The sequence below is a fragment of the Myzus persicae genome, unplaced genomic scaffold (genome assembly GCF_001856785.1).
Source record: "Myzus persicae strain clone G006 unplaced genomic scaffold, MPER_G0061.0, whole genome shotgun sequence".
NCBI classification, from domain to species: Eukaryota; Metazoa; Arthropoda; class Insecta; order Hemiptera; family Aphididae; genus Myzus; species Myzus persicae.
In genome coordinates, this window is record NW_019102587.1 from 46,177 (window position 1) to 60,523 (window position 14,347).

Below are 14,347 nucleotides of genomic sequence, written 5' to 3' on the forward strand. Positions count from 1 at the left end.
GCCCCCCCCCCCCTCACGCACCACCACGAGGCCCGATGCAGCACGAGTTATTTTCCCAGTATTCGCTACGTGCAAGATACAACTATATACTAAATAATATGATATACGCACGATACGTCACGTGCCATAGTACGACCGTAGACATCCTCAAGGCCGTTCTAGTAGGTATGGTCAATGATCGACCACGCCCACGGTGGACGGAGAAGTGACAGCCAACGAACCCGCAGCCGCTTTTACCACGCGATAAGCGTTATCATGCGGTTTCCGAAGATCGGAGATTTGCGTGAAAAAATTGACCACCGACGGAAAAAAAACGAGCTTAAAAACTATGCTACTCATTCGTCGTATTATATTTTAATGGAGTAAAACCGTGCTCCGAGTCCCTTTCTTTTTCCGGGACTTCGATTTTCAAGTTTGCAATTTTCTAAATTCTAACGTTGGCGGGTCCGTAAAGGTACGTTTCGAAAACTGTCGGCCGTCACGTCAGCTACTGCAGTAGGTCCGGCCGTTGAGGGGTGTGTGTTCTATAGGTACCTAAGCATATTATTATACTACGTCTTATATTATAGTTACCTTCGATCACAGCTTCGTGAACGTGAAACCTATGGCAGAAGTATGCAGCAGTGTTTTTATAAAACTTTTTCACTGGTTTTCAGCTGCTGGGATATAATACGATCAAAATAAAAAAAAATCCATGGGTATAATATTATGTACTAGTTAGTAGTCATACTATGTAATATAGTACAGAATGCATACAGATATAATACAATTCTTTAGGTACTACAACTACTGCAGTTATATACCGAGGTGTCGTGAATAGTCGGTTTTATTCTATTTTAAATTAATTTTAAATTTTCTCAAGCACGTTTAATATAAATTATTGGATTAAATGTTTATTGGGAAACATTTTCTCTTCTCACAATGTGTATATAATATTGTGTCCCACACTGCTTACATAATAACTAAATCAAAGCATTTATTATTTGTATGTAGTTATAGTTATTAAGTATAATAAGTATCGGGTATAATATTTAGTAAATCGATCATATTCATAATAAATAACAATATATACCTAATATTACAGAGCAATATAAAATAAGTCACTAATTACAATAATATTATTTATTTGTATAGTGTTTTCGAATGATTAAAATCATAATCAAACTTTCTATTATTGAATCATGACTGTCAACAATACAACATTGTATGAATTTAATTTACATAAAATTCATTCAATTGACGTCATTTTCTAGGAACTGGAACGTACAACGACATTAAGTTTATTTTAGAAAACAATTACGTTTGTAGTGTTTTTCATTTTCCCAAGAGTGTTGGATAATATTACGCATAAGAATATTTTTCATAATATTATAGAATAAGTAGATGTCTATAAATAAACCATATAAGAAATAAGTATATCCAAAACTAAATATATTTAATATTTTATTTTTATAAAATATGGTTTATGTTGATACAAACTTTGAAAAAGGTCAATAATATATTAATTTATTAGATATAAATGTATAATATTTACAAAGCATATTCTGTTATTATTATAAAACAGTCCTGTTACAAGGGGTCAATGATTGGCAATTTACGTTCATGTTCAATATGTATAATATTTTAGTCTTTAGAGTCCATAGTTTAAACTTATTTCTCAATTATTTAAAAATATAAAGGCTAAACTGGGTTGTAGTGTATAATACGTTTTAATTAAATTTAAAAAAAAGTCACGTGGCCATAACTAACATAAGTTTTCAGAAATAATATTTAATAGTGCAATACCATAGAGAGAAAAAGGTGTATAATACATTGTATTTTATAGAATCTATATCGGTAGTGTCCGGTAAAATACCTGCTATATTATAATTTGTAGATATTTAATATGTACAATTATTACAATAACAATAACAATCTAATAATAAACTCAAAATAAACCATCAAGGTCGTACAAACCAAGTTAACCCAGATACTAATGTTTTTCCTACCTATGCGTGGCGTTATTTTAAATAAAACCACACTTCTTAAAATCGAATTCGCAATTAGTCAAAACAAATACTACATACAACACTCCTTCTTCTGTCGATTCTGACCACCTGTCCTTAAGACTCTTGTCCTTTTTTAAATCTACAATCAACCCATTTATTTCTCTTCTAACCATCAATCACTTTTTGATTTCCAACAATAGTTAAATACTTAAATGTCAATATCAATAATTACCTCCAAACATTTAAAAATGAACTTACAAAACCAAATTTAACCTAAACTATCTGAATTGCCTAATATCCCTTTGGTCTCGTCTTCCAGTTATTGTAATTTTCACGGATAGAACTCGTTTTCTTTATTACATAAATATTGTAGATTTTCTTTACTACTTTACTAGTAATTTAATAGAAAAAGAGTCAATTTTGTGTATTTAAGCTAGATAGTGATAAATATTAATGATTATAGAACTAGAATAACAGTAATAATATTATATTCATAAGTGGAATGTTAATTTCATTGCGGTATATTATATTATAATTTATAACTTATAAGTTATAACCATAGCGGGACAGGCAGATGTTTTTAGAAAAAGAGAAGGACCAATCGAAAATGACAAGTCATGACTTATGAGGGGGCCGGTGTCTTGGTTAGGAAAACAAAGGAAAAAACCGAATGGAGATTAGGAAAACGGTTATATATGATCTAGGTCGCTTTGGGGAATTGGCAGTAATTAGATAGCTGGTATGAGGACTAATTTTAAATTATAATTAGATGATAACTTACAGTATTGAAAAAGCGATTCTAAAAGCTGATTAATATATTTACATGAAAATATCTAAGAATTCGTAAGGGTGTTATAGTTCATTGTGTTGTCATTTTAAACTTTCATTTATAATTTTTTTCCAAAAACGACTGTGCAATTTAAAAAATGATAATTTCTGTTAATTTTATAAAGTATAATAGTGTTTCCCGTTAAAAAACACTATTTGTGTTATCGATGTGTATCTTGTCACTGCCGGTCATTATATTATTATAAATATATCGTCGTCATCGCCAAACACGCGTTGGCGACTCTTGGCTTTGGTGGCGGTTCGAAGAGAACGGTAACGGTATATTTATATCTATCAAAATAGCGTTTTTAATCGGTTGACGAAAAAGCGAAAAAAATGCGCTTCCGGCAAAAGCGTCTGTCTGCTTGCCTAGTTACCCCCTCCCCCCCCATAGTCTGCGGTCTCGAACCCGTCATACGAACCGCCACGGCGCCGCCGGTCGTAGTAATAAAAATATATAATGTTTCTGTTTTCCTTATGTATATAAAAATAATTATATTGTAATATGTATTTTAAATCGAGCCTCGTGGCCGCGCGAGGGCGACGGCCGCCATGGCGGGAAATGCGTTTACAAGCGTGTACTCTATAGTACAGTTGCGCGCGCACCGACACCGCCGCCGGGGTCATTGTACCCGAAGAGAGACCGCCGCCATCACACCACCCCACCGCGCGCGACGATACAATGTTACTATTATTGTTATACGACTTCGGCGGCGACTATGCAACGGTCTCGCATGGTACGCGGAAAACGGAACGGAGGCGGTGGTCACAGGCAGGCGCGCAATCAATGAAGCGGCATCGTCGTCGTCGTCGTCGTCGTCGTCGACGTCTCCACAACTATAAAACAACAAGAAATAGGGTCACAGGAATTATCGTTTCGATTAATTATAATTATTATTATACGAATTATTTTCCAATATTATTGTTGATTATCGATAGGCGTACTACGATGCATGTCCGTTATGACACATTGTGTCGCCACATCGCAGGCGACTATTACAAAATTATTACAACACGCAATAGGATTGAGACACGCGTTTTTCACGTGGCTATCGGGGCGAGGGTGCACTCGCGCTCCGGGTTTATCGTGTGTTTAGCGCCATCTGTCGGCCAAAGTGCGTGCACGAGAATTTTGTTTGTTTTCGTCTTCTCGAACGGGTCCCACCCCTTCCATAGGATCTCGACAAAATCAGACCAACACTGTTTAGCCGTCGACGTGTTGTAACCGGAAACGAGTTTGTCGTCGTTGTTGTTGTTGTTGTTGTTGTTGTTGTTGTTATTATTGCTATTATTTCTCTCTTCTTATATTATTATTCGTTTCTAGAAATATTCGTTTCGACGTCCCCACGACCATAATATTGTTCCGATTTTACGAAGGAAACGCGTTGTCTCTCTTCTTTCGTCGTTATTCATCTGCCTCTACGCACTAATCTGACTAATCTCTGTATACAAATAACTAATAAAGTACAATAACTATCAACTATGATAATAAAATACTTCAGGGGGTTCATTGTTACCGGTTTGGCCGATTGGGGCATATTCCATATCATGATTTTTCAATGTACACAATATAAACCTGTGCTAGACGCCATAGTGTATTATAATGTAATAATCAATTAATATGAGATGGAAGTCTGATGTAATCGCCGCTGCCCTTATATGCACAATATAACATAATATTTTCATATACAAGACAACACAATACTTTATCGCATTAATAGCACGTTTACGCCTTTACGGACGAATGTTTACGTCGATTTCGGGGAACGGAATAACGACCGCTGAGGACCGATACTAGGAAATCAACCCTTGGAACTCGGCGGCTGTGCGTCGTTAAATATGAAGATTATCGTTTAGAAACCGAAGGATTTTTATAGGGCCATAAAACCCACATCCCGGATATTGACCGAGCGTGGTGTAATCGACCCTGACCACTTCTGTCTGCTGCGAGTAGTGCAACGCCCTTGTTATTGTTCACCAGTTGTTAGCGGTCGGCGTAGGCCGAAGACTTTGCAGCCACCGATAATGATAATATAATATAATTTATTGTATTATGTTCGGCACACATTGTTTATTCTTTAGCAATCGACGTCTCTGGAGACGACACTCGGCCAACGTCCGCCGGACGTCGGTAGATAATTTTAAACATAAAACCTTATACTTAACCTAACCTCAGTTTAAGGTCTATGATAAAAACGTGAAACATATTACATACCTACTTGGTATCAAAGTCTTTTAATATTTGTGCACTGAGACATAAAAAAAAAACAAAGAAAGTGGCTCTACGTTATAGTTGTACACTGTAATTATCGAGTGTACGGTGTACCTCGTCATCGTATGGGTCACTGTAATGGTTGTGTTGAATTTGAATTTAATGATGATAAATAAATCATTGTAGGTATGCGAAAAACGATTCTTAAGAAAGGTGGTTTGTCAGTTTATATATTTTCAAAGGATATGCTTGTTAAATTTGTAATCGCTACAATTGGTATTTGGTAATAATTTATTTTTCTATACTACTATTTTTTTGCCAAATATAATATTATATATTAAGGCGCGTCTAGACGGAATAGCTTTTGTCGTGAGGTTAGTTAATAGGTTTTGCTTAAAATTTAAGTTTTAATCTAATTCTTCATTTATGAGTGATGAGCCCTAAAAATACTAAGTAATGCTAATTTTTTACAAGAAATTACCTCAAAGTTGAAAATTGAAACGATTTTAATGCTTATAAAAGTGATGTTGGACACATAATTGAACTTGTAAGATCAATACATTCATCATTCTGTTCAGAATCTACAATAGACAACCGCTGAGAAGTGTTGTAATTATTCGTAATTTTCCACGAATAAGGTACATTACCTATCTTCATAACATAATTTAATATTTTATTATAATATTATAATTTGATTGGTCAAATAATATGTTACGAAGTGTTTAAATACAAATGCGTGTATTGTGTATAAGTGTTTATAAGCATGGAAGTATTTGAAGTTTATACAATTTATTCAAGTAACAACAACAATAAAAGTATAATAAGTGTAATTAAAATTATGATATTAAGTCTAAATTATTGAAATGAATATAATGTTATAATTTAAAATACATTTTTTTAATTAATTAAAAAATATCCAAACAACTAAAAAAAATTGTCAATTTACATGTAAATGTACAAATTTTACCATAATACTTGGAACATTTGCTATGTAGGCCCCTAGTAATTACATTTTCATAAAGTTGAAAAGGTATTTTTTAATTGTTTTTCAGTTGTAAATTTGATCTTGATGAATATTGTTCTTATAGGAATAGTTGAAGAGAAACTTTCTCCCCTCTATTTTATTGACCGGATGTCTAAATAACTTGACCATACTTGGATACACGCACACTTCCGGATCCCAACAAACGGAAATTGCGCAGCGATCTAGAGATCTATAAAATAGCATGTGATAATTATCATTATTGTCACGAATATGGTACTCTAAAATTATTGTAGGTACACATTGTAGGCTTGTTAAAAAAAACTGCATAAAAAAGAATAGGTAATAAAAAAATGCACTCATGAATATAATCATATAATCATTTCGAATGACCTAGTGGGCTCGGTTAGAGCCCATTCATTTTATTTTCATTTTTTATTCATAGAGTTCAACTATAAATTGTATTATCTAGGTGTGTGTGTTATTGCCTTTTTTATGAATGGCTTGTGAGTGTGACATCAAACGTACACACTACACACACAAATACACACAGGAAGTTGCATGCCAAGCAGATTAGAAAACTAGACAGACGGTTTTTGCGTGGGAAGGGGAAGTAATAGTGCAGACCGGAAGGAGGAATATAATGGCCAAAGAGTAGATTGATGTTAATAATTGAAATCTATGGAATCAATCTAATTCTTTTTTTTTTTAATATGTGGGACATTTTAAGTCCAACTAATAAGTAATTAAACTATTATTACTAATTATACTATACTATTTACTTTGCTTTATAGATGATTATATCTGTTTAAATAATAAGAATAAATATCATATAATATACAAATATTCAAATGTGTATATGTATACTGTTTACTTTATAGGGAAATATATAATTATTAATACAACACACATTACAATTTAAAGACTAACTTCTACGTAAATACACGCCTATTAGGAAAAAAGCAAGACATTAATAAAAATCACTGTAATTCATTAATAATACTACAATACTATTATACCTCGTTTGATCTAATGATTTAAATACATACATTAAAGATGACTAACAATTATTTTGCAGCAATTACAATCTAAGATATAATAATTATAATGAACAATTAGCAGATGTCATAGTGTCACACAATAGCCATAAAAACAATATTATACAAGAATGAAAATATTTCAAAACTAAAAGTATTAAAAAATATTTCGTTTAAAATTTTTTCATTACTCCAAACAGAGATTTGTATTATAGAGATTGCTATGAGCCATATTCTAGGAACTACTTTTATTACATTTTTAATGGAAATTTCAGTTTTACGTTCATACGTCAGAGTTATTGACGTTTATTAAGCTTTTAAACGTACAAAAACCGGTAAGAAATCCAAGAACATTATTACTTATTAGTAATACATCACAAGTGGTTCAAACTTCAAGTGAGAAATTAAATATACGATTGTTGCTTATTATAATTTTTATAGGTATACTACAATTATATTATATGAAAATAACTATTATACACAGTTATATAGGATATAATTTATTGATTATAATATTTAATTTGAATACCCTTTTTTTGATATGTAGACTGCAGATTATAATATTTAATTTGAATAAATTAAATTCATTCATCATTTATTTAAACGCGTAACACGTATATGTATAACAAATCAATGAATCAGATTGAATATAACCTAAGACCACACAGACATTTCAATCATTACCAAATTTTAAGATGTAAATAATTGTTTCACAATAAATGTTCAGTTAATATAATTATTAAAGTCTAGATGGTTTATTATTTTTCTTCGATAGAAACTTTGAGGTACAAACTACAATGATTTGTTAATACAATTTTAGTATTTGAACATTCTTTTAAATACAAAAAATTATGTTTTAAACAACCATAAACTTACTTATATTACATTATATTATATTAAATCGTGACTCACAAAATTTTCAAAACAAAATAAAAAATGTGAATTAAATATACATATGTATATTATACCTAAATATATTAAATTATTATGAATTAAGTATAAAATAAAAAGTAAACTGGTGCAAGATGGCTGTAATAATACATTTTACTTAGCCACTTAGACATAAACTTATATATTATACAATACACAAGGTGATTCTTGTAAGGATAAACAATCATTTTCTCGAAAAGTATGAATGTTTTTGGAAATACTTTTTTTCTTCACCTAATTTGAAGATATTACGGAAATACATTGTATTCTATTTTTTATTAATATAATAAATTGTAGATTTTTTTTAACTTTTTAAATGATAAAATAAACAGCATATATTTTTAATTTTATATTCTGAAGTATATATCTAGAATATTTTTTTGAGAATTTGAGTGTATTAAAATCAAATTTCAAACGAGTATTTAATTAGTTATAACTTATAACTATTTAAAGTTTTTAAAACGGAGTAGAATGTAAATATTTTTGTATTTTGGCATTTTGCAAGGCACCTTTATATATACCTCTCTACTCTGTAGTAGATCCGTAGACCTTACTTGTACTACATTGTACCGAACACAATAAAATAGAGAATAGGCATTAACCTTAAAATATTAACACTTCTTCATAATTTAAAATTACATATAATAATTTACGTTTAAAAAAAAATCACCTTATATTTAAATTAGGTACATTGATAATTTTAATTGTGTTAGCGTTACATGAATAAAACATGATTGTTTACGTGACACTTTTTAACCCATAATTTTTGTCAATTATAGTTGTAAATAATTACGTATTCGTTATTTCTAGTAATTACTCATTAGTTCACTTTATTTAATTGACTAATAAATCACTATTAAATATATGGAATTGTTTATAGGTATATGCATCTGCTATTACTATAGGTAATCCTAATAAAATGACAAAATTGTTCAATTACTTCGATTAAAAAACAGTAGTGTTAAATTATTATTATTACCTTTTAGGTACATAATCAAATTAAAATATATACATAGTATAATATGATAAAAAATAGATTGTGTCACCTAAGTATCATATTTATCAATTTCAAATGTAATAGAAAAGTATATTATAATATTATGATATCAGGTACATTATTTTCTCCTAAATTAAATACCTATTCAATATTAATTAAATTTTATTGAAGAGTGTTTCCTATGAAGTTCCTATGTCTATATACTTATTATTTTGACAGTCGGAAAACGTTTGAGTATTATTATATATTTATGTGTTAAAATAAATATATTTTTATAACCCATTAAATTTCAATCGTTTTCTATTGGCTAAGACGATAATTGAAATATCCTACAACGTTATGTTATCCTACTAAGTATATTTATGACAACCACAAATATGCACAATACAGTTTTGAAAAAATTATGATTTGAATATATTCACAATAATATTGCAGTACGCAATAACGTAGTTGTACATTACGATTTAGAGACGTGTTTTGAAACGCATCCTGAATAAGGTAAATAGGATCAAGCACGCAACCGGATGCACCGGATCTAACTGTATTTTTAAACTTTAAATTGCCTTGACAAAGAAAATAAATAGATACAAATTGTGTACATACAATTTCTCCTGTTATGGCACATATTACACTTGAAGGCTGACCGCTGAGGGCTGTGATATACCTTTATTGAGGGTTAACAAGTAACAGAAAATTTCTCGTCGAGAGTATTATATAATACCTTATATCATAATTTATTGTAATAGTTATACAACATGATAATTGAAGAAAATTGGTGTGAAAAGTGAATCTCAAAGGTTCAAAATTACAAATTTCATCGAATGAAATCCATTTAAATTACCTAACAATTAACAACTTAAAATTATACCTCTTGCACAGATATATTTATATGTATATTTAATATGTACAAGCCCGGGTTAAAGATCCATAGGACCCTGGAACACCACAAATACTTGGTTCAACTCTCAAATTTCAACCCTTATTACTAAATTGTTAATTAGGTACTTAATTTTTGGTTGTACATAATTTTATAATTTTAATTTTTGTACAATTAAGAAAAAAAAATAGTTATTTAATAATAGATTATAAATTAATTAAGCAAAGATACTTTAACACAACCATTGCAGTAACAAATTATTTTTAAGCATTAGGCACTACCTAATATCCTATTATAAAATATCAGTTTAATATGAAGATGGTGAGCTGGTAATCTATGAAGTATTCTAAAGAAGTATAGTAAAATAATACGACAGTCGACAGTCACAAGTATATTATTATGTTTTAAAATACATTCTTTCATGTAACAATATTGCGTCATGCTACTTCACACCTATAATTACTCTATGATTATAATTTTATAACATTGACTGCTTTAAGATTATCCTAAATACTATATTGTATACATTCGATTTTTAACACCAAATCAATATCGTCTAGCCTACACAATAATCAATAATTGTAAACACAGAATAAAAAAAGAACAGATTGAACACGCCGACTGTGAATGCAATTTCAAGTTTTACGTGTAAAAGTTGTTTGCTGTTTTCATAAAAATTTAACACCTGGTGATGGCGTTAAGCCAAAACTCTAACAGCCGTCAATATTATTGTGCTAACAAACACCCACAATAAATACAATACAATACAATACAATACATACGCATACTGCATTTACTATTGGGGAATTACTAATTAAGATATAGGTATTTAATATGCATTGGTATAATATGTTGTTTTCTAAAGAATATATTATTAAAATGTACTTAGTTCGATATGCTTAATTATAATTTAACCAAGGAAAAACTAAAAAAAACATTTTAATTCCTTTTTTTAACTATTAAATAAGACGGCTTGTTTACTTTTGCAATAATCAGGTATCGCTTGAATTTAATAATTACCTATAAAATAGAATAAGTAAAATATCCATTGATCGTATAGGTAGGCAGACAGTTCTAAAAACGGCGTATCAAAATGTTGTCATAATTTTGAAGTTATCTGGATAAAATACCAATTCAACATAATATATATAGATAATATAATACATTAAGTACCTAATATCTAGTAATACTTAGGAACGCCTTATGAATATGAATCAGTGGTCATATTATATAGGTATTTATTTCGAATTTGAAATCACATATACAATATACAATATACATTATAGATAATAATTTAGTTAAGTGTTAAAATACCATTAAAATAATTATATGAACAGAAAATAAAGACACCTAAGTTCCTGCGTTGATTCGTGCGTAGTCTGGCTTTGTTTTGGTTTTGTGATATCGGTATATTCCTCAATATATTCTTTATAATATTTCGGAAAAGTCATCAAAAAAATTGATAATAATGGTGACCATAGTGATTAGTTATACTATAGCCGACCGAACACATTAAAGTCCAATAATACATTTACGCTTTTTATTTCATTGGTTGGTCGATCATATTTAGTATTTAATAATATTATATAAAGTAATATAATATTATATTTTGTTTATTTCTATCAATTGCAATAATTGTAAAAAATATAATTAGCAAATTAACATATTCAAGAACTATTAAATTCTTCGTTTCCAGTGGTCGAAGTAGTTCAAAATAAGTGGAGGGATGGAAAATGTGAATTATAAAAAGTGGTGGCGGGATGCCATCCCACCGTATCCCCCACTTCTACCACTTTTCGTTTCAAAAAAACTTCAATGGTTTATTTATATAGGTACAATTTTAGGTTTAAGGTGTCTTGTTAATTAAGTATTATTATATTAACATTTCGTATTAACATGTTTCATTTCAAATTCAGTTCAAAAATATATTTTTTTTTTTGGTTAACAAACAAATGATTATTGCAAATATGCATATGTAAACAAAAGACTCATTCAAGCATGTTCCAGACACAGACACAGTATTTTTAAGCGAGAAATCAACGTAGTCAATGGTTGTAATTACCCATGTATGAAATGTAACATATTCCTAAAATATAATGAGATTACAAAAATGTATGATAATACTCGCTTTTAACGACAACAATTAAACATTGATGATTTGGCCTGCAGGGTCTGTGAAGTGCATAAATTATAAAAATGTAAAAAAATGAACTACTTTAAAAAAAAAGTTCCAACTCTTTTTTGAAAAATAATTGTATTCTTAAAATGACAAAAGTTTTGCAAAAAGCTTAAAAATACAAATGTTCAAATACTTTCAAAGTTTACTTCATAAGAGTTGTAATAATTTTGAGTAAATATTAGATAAGTTTTTAAAAATATAGAATTATTTTTGAGATAGTTTTTTTCCTATAAGGTTGAAATTTTTTATAGTTTACAGGAATATTTTTTCATGAAAATATTTACCAAGCAATTCAATAAGAAACATATGAAACATATTATATAATAGTATAATACACAAAGCTAGTTCCTCGGTTTTTATCTCTGATTCTAATTAAAATCGTAGTAAATATGTGCTTCATAGACTTGATAAACCAAAAAAATTATTTTGTTTTGTATTATTTCGCATTTATAATTCGAAGTTGTTTTAGGGACTTAGGGTCTTTTGAGGACTAGAGTAGCGGTATTACTTCGAGGGGCGGTGAATAAAATGATTTAAAATGCTGCAAATGCAAATGGTTTTGTAAAATAGAAATGTGTATATATTACTGTGTAATTTATGTGACATGCAACTTATTATTGCTCACTTTTTGCTCCTTGTCCAACAAATATGTCATCTTTGACGGATTGTTAAATAAATTGTATAGTCGTATGATTATACAGAGAAAGCGGCAACGACTAATACGTGTGCTTCAACTAGCGCAAAAGAAAAAGGGTCGTCCAGGAAAACGTTGCCGTCGGTGTGACAACGGTAGTGAAAAGTTTACTTTAACCCCGCAGAATTATGTCAAATGGGGACAGCTGTTTCTCATACACATAATATTATGGTCGTATCGCGATTAAATAAATGAATAAGCACTGTTTGGGTTTATCATACGAACATTTAAGTAGACCACGTATATGATTTACGTAATCAAGAAAGAGAAAGACGTAGACAATCTGTAATGGTTGAATAATTGACCCCGCCTATCATTTACCACCCTTTATACCATAATCCCGTATCCATACGGCATACGATGTTCTAAGAGTCTAAAAAAGATATTTATCTTTCAACTTAGAACGTAATCAACGACCACTACACGTCTGACTTGGATTTTCCCGCCTATGCCCCACGAAGTAGGTATGTATTTATCGTAAAACGGATTGACCACTTTTACTTATTAGTTATTCCTAATGTTCGGCATGTATAATTTAGATTTATCACATTGACCTTACAAATAGTCCGCGTAAATATGACTTATCGTCAATAACCAATGCATGCACATTGCATATAGGCATATAGCATACCAAATAGCGTAACAGACAAACAAACTGTACGTTTCGGGGTCGGGAATGAAATGTCCACGTACTTTTGATGAGTGGTGACGACAATAGCTGACAACCTTATTATTATTTACGTAGAGTCCATGAATACGTCTGCGAATAATGCTCAGAGATGGCGCAATAAATAAACCGTGCAGTCATGACGTCATCGATTGCCTGACACTTTATCGGACACGTCCGGGTACGGAACGGGGCCAAGGTCACGGAGAGGGTGACGACGACGGCGACGACCTCGACTGGGGGATCTTGGAGGAGAGTGAGGGGGGGGGGTGGACGAAACGAACACAATACACCGTCTGATAACAATAATAATACCTACAATAACACTGAAGCTTAACATATTAGTTGTCGAATTCACGTATTTTGTACTCACACGATTCAATGATGGTGACAGATCTGGTCTACAGCGTAGTGTTGGAGTGCGACGGCGAGCAGAAGATGCTGCGGGCGAACACGGGGGCGGCGGCTCGGGCGACAGCGGCGTAGTTCACTGGGCATTGTGTCACCCAAGTAGTACGGGCCAAAATCCAGTCCCGTGGGGTCAGGTGCGAGCTTCTGGTCCAGTGAAACGGTCCGGCTGCCGAGATCGTGGTACAGGGTTTTACGAAAAGAAAAATGTGAAAAATCGAATTGAAATAATATTCGTCATGCGATGAAAAACAAAAATGCCGGTTTTTTCGCCGTTTGGATGTTGTTGTCCTGTCCGCAGCAATAATTGTTCGGTTTTGCACTTTTGCACGCACTCGTAATATACTCGAAGGACTTTTGACGAAAGAACTCTGTTATCAATCATGTGGATAAATGCATGATAAACATAGGCACAATATGAGCAGGTTGGTTACGACGATCCGTGATAACGAGAATCGTTCTCGCACCCGAGTCTCACGTGCACAATAATGTAATATCGCCACTACGCTAAGATTATCATATGGCTGGAAAGCGTTTTTTGTGCACCG